General features: G+C 35.7%; 1 protein-coding gene across 5 annotated transcripts in view; it reads right to left on the reverse strand.

Annotated features, from left to right (window-relative positions):
• The window catches only part of LOC129718983 (eye-specific diacylglycerol kinase), a 431,099-nt gene that overhangs the window by 328,981 nt on the left and 89,375 nt on the right, over positions 1 to 12,743 (reverse strand). For all 5 annotated transcript variants that reach the window (XM_055670277.1, XM_055670281.1, XM_055670276.1 and 2 more), the window contains one exon: positions 5,984 to 6,759. The gene's annotated coding sequence lies outside the window, so the exon portion shown is untranslated. The remainder of the gene's footprint in view (positions 1 to 5,983; positions 6,760 to 12,743) is intronic.

Raw genomic sequence — 12,743 nt, forward strand, 5'->3', positions numbered from 1 at the left:
CGCTTTTTCAATATAAATCGGTTGTTTTCAACGATAGAGAAAAACTTTTGTTTACAAAGTTACTTAAAATTATTGAAGCCCAAAACATTGTAGAACAAGTTTTTCTTCTATCTACAAAGATAAAAAAGTTAGATACTTGATTGCTTTGATAATCTTTCAATAAGCGCTTTATCATATGTAACAACTTTGTAGAAGAAAGTTTTTCTCTAAAACATTGCTAAGAGCTCTAGACCCAAATTTCCCCCTAATTTTGGTTACTGGACCATTGTGCATTGTTGTTATTTTTGGCTTCTTTTTTCTATTTTAAATTTTCGTCGTCATTTCTGACATAATATTTATTGCGTTTTTTATCACCACCGAAAGAAAAATGTGAAAAATGTGTTAGAATAGAATACTTTTTTCTACAAAAAAAGAATACTTTTTTCTACAAAAATGTTTTACCTGTTATCTGTGAATTGCGTAAAAACGCATTTAAAGGGGGTTCTTAAATTTTATGCCTTATAACTTCGTCAGATAAAACGCTGAAATTTCCTTTTACAAACTAGTTTAAGAAAATTACTTCTACAATATTTTCAAAGCCAATTATCAATTTTGTCAAGAAATAAATAAGTTAAATTTTTTGTTTTGGTGTAAAACCCCCCTTTAGAAAAAAAATTAGAAACTACTTTACTGCCGTTTCAATTATAGTAATCCCATGTTCTACACAAACCTTATGCAAACTGGGACAACTATGCTTGGAAGGGTAGTTTAAGTACTGTCATTTTTCACCGTTTTTCGTTGGTACTTTACTGTCTAAAATTCTTTTTATTTGTGTCTTCATTTTTGCTATTGTTAGTCATGATTTTTGTCGTTATTTCACATTTTTTCTGTAACATTTTCATAGTTTTCTTTGTCGTTATTCTTATTTTTATTTTTATCATCATCCTTCGATGGCATTAACTTTATCTTCATATTTTATATTTGTCATTATATGTATCGCTAGTTTTGTTATCTTTTTGAAAAATTTTCCGTCTTTTTTGTGATCTTTGTTGTCATTTTTCAATTATTTATTCCGTCATTTGTCTTGCATATTATTTTGCTATCGTTTTCATTGTTTTTGTTTTTTTGTCACATTTTTTCCCCTTTTTTTACAACATTTTTGCCATTATTTATACTGCCTTTTCTGACGTCATTTTTGTTATTTTTTGCCATTTTTATAGTCGTTTCTGCTCTCTTTCCCAATGTCAGGTGAATAATAATTGTTGTCCATTTTTAATCACTCTTCATCGCGTTTTTTCAATCATTTTAATCGTCAATTTCATCATGTTTTTGTAATCGTTATTGACAACATTCATTTTTGTCTCATTTTTCAGCATTATTTCCGTCGTTATTGTGTCATCATTTGTGACGTTATTATTATCATCATTTTTATTGTTGATTTTGTTATCATTTCTTACATTTTTGTTGCCCGTATACTGATCACCTTCGTCAATGTCTTGTCACACTATTTGCTTTCATTGTGAATATGTTTCAGCTTCTCTGCAGTAATTTTTTTTTTCTGTATCTACAGTCATAAATTTTGTTCATGCTCTAAATTACTCTTATTCTTAACGTTATTTTCCATTGTTTGAGTTATATTTTTCATATTCTATAGTATTATTATTTTCATCATCTTCCTTTGATGACGTTATTTTTATCTTTTCACTATTTTATATTTGCAATCATTTGTGTTGCTAGTTTTGTTATCTTTTTAACAGTTTTGCCGTCATTTTTACGATCTTTCTCGTTACTTTTCAGTTATTTTTTCCGTCATTTGTGTCATCGCTTTTGTTATTATTTTTATTTTTATTTTATTTTGTCATTTTTATTATTAACATTACCTATAATTTTTATTATCCCCTTCGTCATTTTTTGCCGCTACTTTGCCATCATTTTTGTCATTATTTTTTTTTTTGTCATTTTCCTCTTTGTCATTGCACAATGGTCCAGAAACCAAATTTAGGAGAAAATTTAGGTCTAGAGCTCTATAGCAATGTTTAAGAGAAGAACTTTCTTCAACAATATTGTTACATATGATAGAACGCTTATCAAATTATTAAAAATTAGGGTGACCCAAATTTTTGAATAAATCAAGTATCTAACTTTTTTATCTTTGTAGATAGAAAAAACTTTTATTTTCATAATTCATAAAATCATTGAAATTTATGTCATGTTATAAATTGAATTTACTAAAATTTTAAAAATAACATATTTCTGAAAAAAATTCAATTTTTAGATACAAATGCTTTTTAAATTGAGACTAAGAGATATTTTTTTTATGTTTGGCCCAAAAAGAATGACAAACAAATGAAAAACGCATATTTTTCGATGAAAAACATTAATAACTTTGAGTAGAATTGAGATATTCACGATGTCAGCATTGCAAATTGTTTCGCTTAGAAAGCCGTAAAAGTCGTTCGAAGACAGTTTTAAGGTGAAAATTGAAATGAGAAAGTTAGAACGCAAAATGAGTTTTTCTCAATATAAATTGGTTGTTTTAAAAGATAGAGAAAAATTTTTTTACAAGGTTACTTAAAATTAACGGAGCTATAACATTGTAGAACAACTTTTTCTTCTATCTACAAAGATAAAATAGTTAGACACTTGATTGCATCGAAAATTTTGGTCACCCTAATTTTTGATAATATTGCAATAAGCGTTTTATCACATGTAACAACTTTGTAGAAGAACAGCTATAGCTGCTGTAGAGCTATAGAGCTGTAAACCCAAATTTCCCCCTAAATTAGGTTTCTAGACCGTTGTACCATGGTGACGATGAAAACGACAAGGAAACTTACGATAATAATTACGACAAAAATAATGGCTCAATGACTGCTAAATTAAGGCGAAACAGTTGATTGAAATGATTATGACTTTCAAAAATCCAAGTGAAGCGGAATTTGTTTTTGATTGACATTCTATAAAAAGCCCAACAATAATTCATTAAAGTTAATAGATAGAGATATGGTGTCTTCGGTGAAGTTGTTTCTTATAAATTGGGTTACAACTTTGCCGAAAAAAGTGGATTTTTATATGCAAAAAATGAGAAAAGTAACACTTGTTTCTCACTTTCAGGTGAAATAATCACAAAACTGCTACTTCTACTAAATTAAAAATAATTATTGGAACATCTTTGCTAAAAACACTACACCTCTAGAATCAATTTTCTGGGTTAAAATAATTTCGATCACGTTCTTGTAGCTTTATAAACAGTGTGCGATACGAAAAGAGAACAATCATAAATGACGTAGCATTCGAGGGGGAAGGGAGGGGTGCAGTTTTGTGACGAAATCTTACGAAAATATCTAGAAGGGGGTCTAAGTTTGTGACGAAATGCTACGATGGGAGAGGGGGAAGTCAAAAAAACCTAAAAAAGCTACGTTATTTATGAATATTCCCAAATTTCCCAATACCCAATGACAAGAAGCAACACACATGAATACTGAAAACCAAAAAAAATAATTTGGAATAACATTCAATCATAACGAGAGGGTCGAAGAAATAATTTAATTTAACATTTAAAAGTTTTGATTCCTAATCGGTTCAGCTACTTTTCGTATCAATAACAACCGAGCTAGTTATATGGCGACCGTGATACCCCAGCAACAACTGACTGAAAACTATCTCGAAAAACTTTTTGTGTGGAATTTTCACCCCCAAAACATCATAACCGAATTAGGAGACCATTCAGAAGAAACTTACTTCTGCCCTGTTGTCCGCACCAGCCTGGTGCGGAAAAAATACGTTCTACTAATTTGTATCATTTCTAATATGATTATCCCAACAACAACAAAATAACCCATCCTACGTATCTGCATCTGTCGTATTTTGCTTGCTTTCCAACACAGAAAAAGATATCCTTCTTCTGATGCAGCTGCTGCTGGTGGCATCTTATACGGTTCAACCAAACGCTTGTGAACAAAGTATCAAAACGAGAAAAGTTGTTCTTCTGTTTCGAATAGGGCAACCGAAATAGAAGACCGAGGGTCAACTGCGGTTCGTTATCCGGTAGTTTGCGGAGCGAAACGAAGCTCGGTGTGAAGGGGGAAGGCGTAGCAGTTAATAGTTTATGTTTTGATGACCGCGTATTAGGATAACATTTGATGGCAGCTTGGGGTCGTAACAGATGCTGCCCTCCTGCCGTAGATTCAATCTTTTAGTGGAACCACCTTTAAGCGGTATTTTTTTTTTGCTCCTTCAGCAATCTTCTGCTATGTGGTGAAAGCGGAAATAGAAAACCCATTCACAAGCGGTAGCGTGAAAAACTACTGCCGGGTCTTGTCGAGCATGCACAGAGCCATACAGAAGAAAACGCTCGATTGGATCAGCATCACCATCGGCTCGAGACTTGGCACGGCTCAGATTGCGATTGTGTTTCGGGTGCATAATGCAAGTGCAAGTAGCGAAAGAAGGGAGGGGGGGAAAGTGGCGGAAGCAAACAACAATAGCTCTGACAAAGAGAAAATCGAATTTCCCCCTTTCGAAGGAAAAATCTTGTTGCCACTAGGTATGTCGTGTGGGAATTTTCCGCAACCTGGAAGTACTCTGTTGTGCGATGAAAAGGTTTTACCTGCATGAAACTGGTGGATCGATAAGGGAAATGGAAGATTTCTTCCACGCGCTATTGGTTTCTTTCGAACGCTTTTGTGGCAGGTTTTCTGGCAACAAAATTAAATACTCCATGCCGGAAGGATAATAGAACACGCATCTCCTGATAATAAATTGCCCGAGTTGGTAATTTCTCGGACAATTGATTATCCGGAAATGCGTCTTTTATTATACTTCCGCTTTCGGTCTTCTGTCTCTGGCTATATGGAGTCATTTTGTACCGTCCTAATCCGAAATGTGATGAAAGTTTTTGCTTGTTGTTTTTCAGGGACCGAAAGTTCGAATAAGAAGCTAGTGGCCTATACTTTTTTCAGGATGATTTTAATTGACATTTTTCCCAGGTTTGTATTTATTTCTGCATCCTAAATAGCTTGAGGGACAGCTCTCAGCTAGACTGAGACTGAGAAGCGGTGTATGACTGTTCGCATTATAGAGGGATTTCACACCAATTCGTCTGTGGATTTCGATGAGCCTTTGTGATGCTGGTGACATCGATAATTTGAGTAACTTTTCATAATCAAAACCTAAAGAATCATCTTGAAAAGGATTTTTTCAAACCTTTTTCTAATGTTCTAGCCTTGCAACTATGGGATCTACAAAAAAAAACGAAATGGAAAATTTTGTTTATCTTTTTTTTTAATTTTACACTGAAAAATGTTTAATGATTTACGATTTTAACAATTTGAAATATTTTAAAATGCAAGATAGGCACTTTTCGCGACAAAAAGTTTCTCCAAAGTTTTACCGTTTCTAAGAAAGTTGTAACGAATTTGGTAGTATGAGGCCGAACGTTGTCATGCAGTAGAATCACTTTTTCAAGCCTCTGCTCGCATTGAGACCGTTTTTCGCTCAACGCACGGCCTTCAGTGATGGTTTTGTTCGGTTTCAACAGATCATAATTAGAGTAATATCTTCAATTTAGCATCTTCGAAGGTTTTTGAATTGGCGTGAAATCTCTCCCCTCGCATATATCCCGCCATTCGCTTTCGCCAGAGTGGCGAATTAAAATTTTACTCGGTTCTGTGCATTTTAATTAAAATTTTCAGCCAGCAGTTTTGGAAGCATTGTTAGAAACCCAGCAATGGCGATGATGATGATGATGATGATGATGGGGATGACGATGATGACATTGACTCTGACGTCGGTCGTGATGGTGAAATGCCAACCGCCAGGAACCAGGAACGAATCTGATTTGCACAAGTGGAGCCTTTGTGTACAATGCAGCAGCACCGCTCTGCGATGCTAATTTTTCCATTAGAGTGCAAAATTAGCAATTTACTACGATGGCGGCGGACACAGTCGAGGATGTGCTTAATGCCGAGTTGACAAATTAAACCCAATCATAACCGGTACGTACCTTTAGCGAGTAGTCCAACAGCATTTTAGAGCGCCTCGCACGCCTCCCCGAGTTCTGAGTGACTGCGACTGCTAGGCGGATCGATCCCGACGTCGTATTGCCGCAAATTAATGTATGAATTATTCAGCAACGATTCCGCTTGTACGCTGCTGCTGCACACCGAATGATTTAATGATTCTATTGAAATTTTGATTGAGCAATTTCTTCTTTTCTCTCTCTCTTCCCGTGCGCACACTTGTACCACAATAAACAACAGTTTTCGCTCCTTTCAACTTTCCCTCTTTCCTTTTGTTTCCGCTCTCGCCCTACCCAAACTATCAATATTTACGTTTCAATTTTAATTACACCCAGCCGAAAACAAAACAAACACCTGCCTTGTGGCGGCACACCGCCAAAACTTCGACCGCGGCGCAGCAGCGGGGGGTGAGCGTGCGAGCGCGGAAAAAAAACGATGAGAATCACGGTCAGATTCTTTCCCCTTATTGCTGCACGGCGGCGGCTGCAGCGGCGGCAATTTCTGAGCACACTTCGTAATTAATTTTCCCGCGTTTTATCGCCGGCCACCGACGAGGTTTTGTCGGCGGCTCCATCCGCCATCGGCCGGTGATGGGATGGAATTTTTCACCTTTTTCGCAACGGAACAGCCCGGAAAGGGCACCATGTTGGAGAGGAACAAGTCTTTCGGGCTGCCGACTCTCTCTCTCTCTCTCTCTCTTCTTTGTGACGTTTTTCACCCCCGTGAACGGCTACTAGTAGTTAGACCCGGTCGAAATGCTCTGAAAGAAATGGGGAAAAATTGCTAATTAGCAGTTGTGGTTTTACTTGAGTTTTATGTTGTTGCTTACAGCTAAAGGTGACGAGAAGAACATAAAAATGGTTGTATAATTTTAGTTAGATGCAAATCTTTTGTTAGATTTTTCAATTAGTGTTTATTGGGACGGAATATTAATGTCACTGATTATTCCGTTTTCTCGTTTGTAATGTGAGAGTAGATATCTGTTTTGAACTTTTCTGAGACTTTTTAGAAGCATTTTTAAACAATTACTTCTGAAGCACATCATCGATTTTTTGAGACATTTTTGAAAGTTTTTTGAAATAATGCTACATTTTGGAAACCGTTATGAAACATTGTTTATAGAACATTTTCAAAAATCACAGTCGAAATTATATACAAGTGTTGAATACCTTTTTGCAACAGCTTTGAGACATTTTGAATTTATTTTCGATACAGTTCTGTAACATTTCTCATTTGGAGTGTTTCAAAATGATCACTTTTGAGACTAATGGCAAATTTGTTTATTTTTACAACTTTTTTGCAGCAGCTTTGTGATATTTTCAGACATGACATAACTCTTTTGGAGCATTTTATGGACATTGAATGTTTTCAAAATACAAGGCACAATTTTGACATTCCTTCAAATTGTTTCAACTATTTTTTAAGCAAATACAGTGCATTTTTGATTTTATCATGGTCAAAAAACATCCTCTAGTGAATCCAACAAGCCTTGGACTTAGTGAATTGATAAAAATCAGTATTTTTTGTTAGATTTCAATAACATTAAACAAAAAATACTGATCTGCAACATTTCCTCGAATCCACGGTCTCGCTAGATTCACCGAAAAGTGTTTTTTTTTTTACCGTGATAAAGTCGGCACTGTAATTTGAAAAAAAATTTTAGCAAATGTCGAAATATTTCTGAAACATCTAAAACATTTCTGAAACAATTTTGTTACGTGGGACATATTTAAAACATGCTCAGAACATTTTCGATACGCTTTTGATACAATTCTGTGACAGAATTAATTTTTCTCTTGAATTTGAAATCATTCCAGATTTTTTTTATTTTTGAGGTAATTTCGATACGATTTCGCGCTTCTTATCAATATTCCTAAAAAATTGAGCCATATCTCGCATTCTTCAAGAGTCAAAAACATTTCTTACTGAGCGTCCTATTACACTGGTGGAAATATAAATAACGCCACCATTATTTTTGGTGCTAGTTTTTTCTCAGTGTAACTGTCAACTCTAAAGTTCATAGATGAAGAAAAAAAATCGGAAAAGAACAGTTTTAACAAAAAAACGAATGGGGTAAAGTCGTTGTTTAGAAGGTAAAAAGGATTTCTCTCCCCGAGGTTGCTATAATAGTAGGAATGCCACAGAAAGTTATATCAGGCTAGGAGTTCAATACGCTACAAAGAAATGTTCTAGCTGACGTTCATGCGTAACAGGTAGAGACGAACAACAATCCAGTGCCTTTCTATTGAGCCCAAGCTTTCATCAGCTAAAACGGAAGCAGAAATGAACATTCTAGTCACCAGTCTTCGTATCCAACAAATTTGAAACTCCGACACGAACCTATTGTACAGGACAATTATAAAAACGCGATTGAGATTCGTCGAGGAATACCAGTTCTGAGACGAAGAATAGTCCGGAGTGGTTTCCAGTAATGAAAAAGATTTACTTTGATGGTTTTGGGGACAAGAGAATCTCATGACATTGGAGGGATACCATGACGGCTTGGGCAGGCTTGGGGAATCACGAGGAGTACTGCTGAAGGAGGCTTGAATTTCTTTCACGGAAAACGTTATGGACGAAAATGTTATTTTTCAGTAATATATTGCTTCATTTCCTACAGCCCGTAACACCAAAAAAAATCTAGAGGCCCTTTTTTATAGCTTAAGTATTTATGATAAATATTAGTAAATAACGAGTTTGTGTGGCCAACCACAAATGGCGACTCCTCAACACTGTTAGAAATTTGTAATTTTAATTATTAGAAGTATTAGAGGCCTACAATTTTCCTTCTACGGACTGGCCATCGTGTAATCCAGACTTGGATCCTATTGAGAGTTGTTGGTGAATTTTATCAGCAAATATATTCCAAGAGAAATACGGTGAATCAAAGCGCTTCTATGTTTTATGTCCGAATTGGCCTCCTTCTCCACCAACGCATCGTGCTTTTTGTTGTACTTTGAAGAAGAACCTATTGATAGCTACGACAACCTATCGTAAAGCTTTGTACGCTGAACGAATAACGGTACAATTTTGTATCCCCTGAGGAAGGCCCAGTCCAAAGGCCGAAACGTCGGACATAAAACATACTAGCGTTTTGACCACCGCACAGAGGAGTAATCGAGTGATAACCTGGCCAAAATTATTTTCGCTGCTATTTAGCAATGTTTTGGGTAATATTTGAGTGAAAAGTGGAAATAAATGATTCCAGAATGATCAGATGTAAAATAAGTTTAATTAACCCTTTTAAGACCAAAAAAAACAAGTTTTACAATTTTGGAATCTGATATTAATAAATTTAATTTTTTTCCTTTACAGAATAGAAAGATAGAATGTATATACAACGATTTCACGTAAATTATGAAGCTTAGGAAAGACAAAGAACTAACATACATACATACATACATATATAATATATGTGATTAACACGACCGGCATTTTTGCTTCGCAGTTAAAAACATGCTTAATGAAAATTTGTACATCAGTTTTCACAGTTATTTGGTACCATTTATTTGTAATTTGTTTGAAATTTTAACTTTATGATATAACCATGATAACCATGATTTATGGGCTTCTAATGCCCATGGGAAAAATGTTGTGTTCGTTTCAAATTCCAGTCGCCGCTTTGTTTCGTGTTCTTGTCCTGAATTTAGCTAATCTAACACTCAAGCGAAATAAAATGGACAGTTGAATGTTTATTGAATTAAACTATACAAAAACTGAAATCCCTTGACGTGTTGAATCCACACAGCAGTGTTAATTTGGCTATCATGCCAAAAAAATTAGAAGACTTCTCAAGTTTAGTTTATTTTTATTCTGCGGTTCAGGTATCATGAATTTATTACAGATAAGACGGAAAAATGAAAGAAATGCTTGACGATTGCAAACCTGAAACGAGAGAAATGTTAAAGAAACTGCTCAAGTTAGAGATGAATCACAGTTGTTTACGTTCGCTTAGCTGGATTCTTCATCAGAGTCGCTTCGAATTTTCGCAAAGTCTTTATCATAGCTACCCACGACGTTATCTATCTTAAGCATATTGAGAGTTTCGACGCTGAAAGGTTTACTTTTTCTCACTGGATTCTTACGGGAGGAACTCAAAAACGGATCCGAGCTTAGCAGCAGCCTGTTTAGGATATCTCGATTGCAAGCCGTTCTCGAGAACTTTCTCGTAAAGTTCTGGCGATATACTCTAAAATGTTTATAACGTGCCTCTGCACCCTCCTCAGAAAGTAATCCAATCGGCAAAAGAGCGTGCTCTATGACACTCTTCCCGTGCACTTAAATCTTATGAACGGTTGGGGTCATGGGATGCCAAAGATATAGTGATGTATACCTCCGTGCTGTATCCATCGCGTATCTCGGAAATTTGTCAGTGTCTATACTGTGTCCACAAGTTATGACTTCTATTATAATTTTGAATCGGTGAATCAATTCCTTATCAACGCCAGTTATTTCAGCAACCGCATCAACTTCCTCAAAAAAACACCTAGCAGTGTTGCCATCATTTGTATTTCCGCAACCTGCTTTCGGCACATCCACTCGAAGTCCGAGCTTAGTTTTCATTTCCGTTTGAATCTGTTTTTTCCTCTCCGCAACGATCCTTTTTTCTTCGTCAAGACGAGCTTGCCATTTTTGCAATGGTAGCTTGTAGCTCAAATGAAGTATGAGTTCAAAAAAACAAATTCTGGCATGTAACGTTGATAGGCCGAATCTAAATGTATCTGGATTCTCATTCGAAATTTTCAAATCATTAAATGTCTTTGATGTCGCACCACAAATGTAACACCGCATGGTAGATGAAGTGTTACACTCTGCATTGCAAACTTTTGCATCAACCATCGTGGGTTGGAGAGTATGCTTAATTTGAATCAGGTGTCCATTGCTTGCATAGTATTTCCATTTTAAAAGTTGTGAGACTTGCTTTTCGACATGCGACATTTCCTCCACAGTTGTTTCATTGGTTTCACGTATGAACCGGCCCCGAATCGGGCGACAAAATCTAGGTGATGATGGAGTTGGATTTTGCCACACCAACTTGCTTTTGTTGTCGTTGTTGACAAACAGTCTTAGGGGTACGAACGAACTTAAAAAAATGTTACTGTCACTATCGCCACTGTTTTTAAATTTTTGTCACAACCCCACTTGGAGTATAGTTCCAAACTTTGTTGCTCTTTTGTTGTTAAGGTTGTCAATATTTCATCCAGATAAAGACATAATCTGGTTACTGTATGGTCCAGTAAGCCTTGAAGCTATACCTCTAACCAGACTTCAGAAACCGAAATAAATTTTTCTTCGGGGTAGCATTGTGCCTTAGCCTTTTGCAATGACGAATATGATGGATAGATAGACTTATTTGAAGCATAAATAATCTCCTATTGACTCCTTGTCAGATCTGCTTCAACGAAAATAGCCAATGCTTCTGAAAGCGAATGTCTATTTACTTTTGCAGTTTCTAATTTTACCAAAGCTTGTTGATAGGAATGTGCTTTAGATGGTAATTCACTAACATCTTTGATAATTGTTGCAGCCGCAATGTTACCAGATGCCCGTTGACTCATCTGCGTTGCATAAATTAATTCTTGAATTGGTACATTTTTCCGAAGTTCCTGTGTCTTACGCCGTTTACTACGTACGCTTGCCTCAAAAAATGTTTTGTTGGGGCGTCCAGCACCAGAAGTTCCCACTTTTCGCCACAAAGGAAAACTTAAAAACCCCATTAACCAACTAGAGTGCTTTTGAACAAACGTCTTTTTATTGTAACAGCAACTAGACCATCTTTTTTTAAACTCGGATTTGAACTTAACCATTTTTTGCTTAACAGTGTGCAGTTGATCATGGGGACAATTAAGTTCTTTTAATAGTTTCTTTTCCATTAGGTCGATTTTTTTGAATATTGAACCAGTATTCCGTTGCATTACCTCATAAAAACACTGCCTTGTCACAATTTTGCAACCTTCACTATAATCTAGAAACGAATGTGTAAAAAAATGTAAGCGAATGAAACCTATGATCTTAGATTCTCAGTATATTGACAACCAGGTTCATTTAGACCAAACAAAATAATACAACGATGAACTAGCTGAAAATGGCACTTAATAATATACAAATGACTGACTTGATTAAACTTACGTTCAACAGTACTCATGTCTAAACAGGCAGTTGTTCGGAACTCATGTAATGGAACTAGTATTATTTTTGTAAACTGTAAGAAGCTAACTCAGAGCTCAGTTAAAGACTTGTTTTCTACAATGGTAAAAACACATTGACCTTTTATAGCTGGTTCGAGTATTGTATCAAAGAGTAACTCCAAATATCACACACACAACTTAGTGTTTACATTTACATAGCCTAATGTGTCTCCATTAGTGTTAGTGAGCAGATGAAGTAATACGCTCGTGCAAATCGAAGAATTTACCAGAAAAATGATGTGGCAAAATATTTTCATTTCGAATTTTCAATTTGATGCTTACCGATTATATGATGCCTGCGTAAGTTGGAAAAAGCCGGAGTGTTTTTTACCCGGATTATTAATTCTGTGCATCGAGCGCCAACACTTAACGTCAAAATTTATCAAAAACAACATTTTTCAAACGGGTCGCAAATGTCAAGCCGGACGTTACCGGATAAGCTATTAGCAAGGATGTGTTCGTGATGATATGAACTTTCATTCCCCCGAAGATGATATGATCGGATTCCGCGAGATTTTATAACTTTTTCAATATTGAAAATGCTCAAAAATACATA

Source organism: Wyeomyia smithii, chromosome 1 (genome assembly GCF_029784165.1).
Source record: "Wyeomyia smithii strain HCP4-BCI-WySm-NY-G18 chromosome 1, ASM2978416v1, whole genome shotgun sequence".
In the NCBI taxonomy this organism is placed as follows: domain Eukaryota; kingdom Metazoa; phylum Arthropoda; class Insecta; order Diptera; family Culicidae; genus Wyeomyia; species Wyeomyia smithii.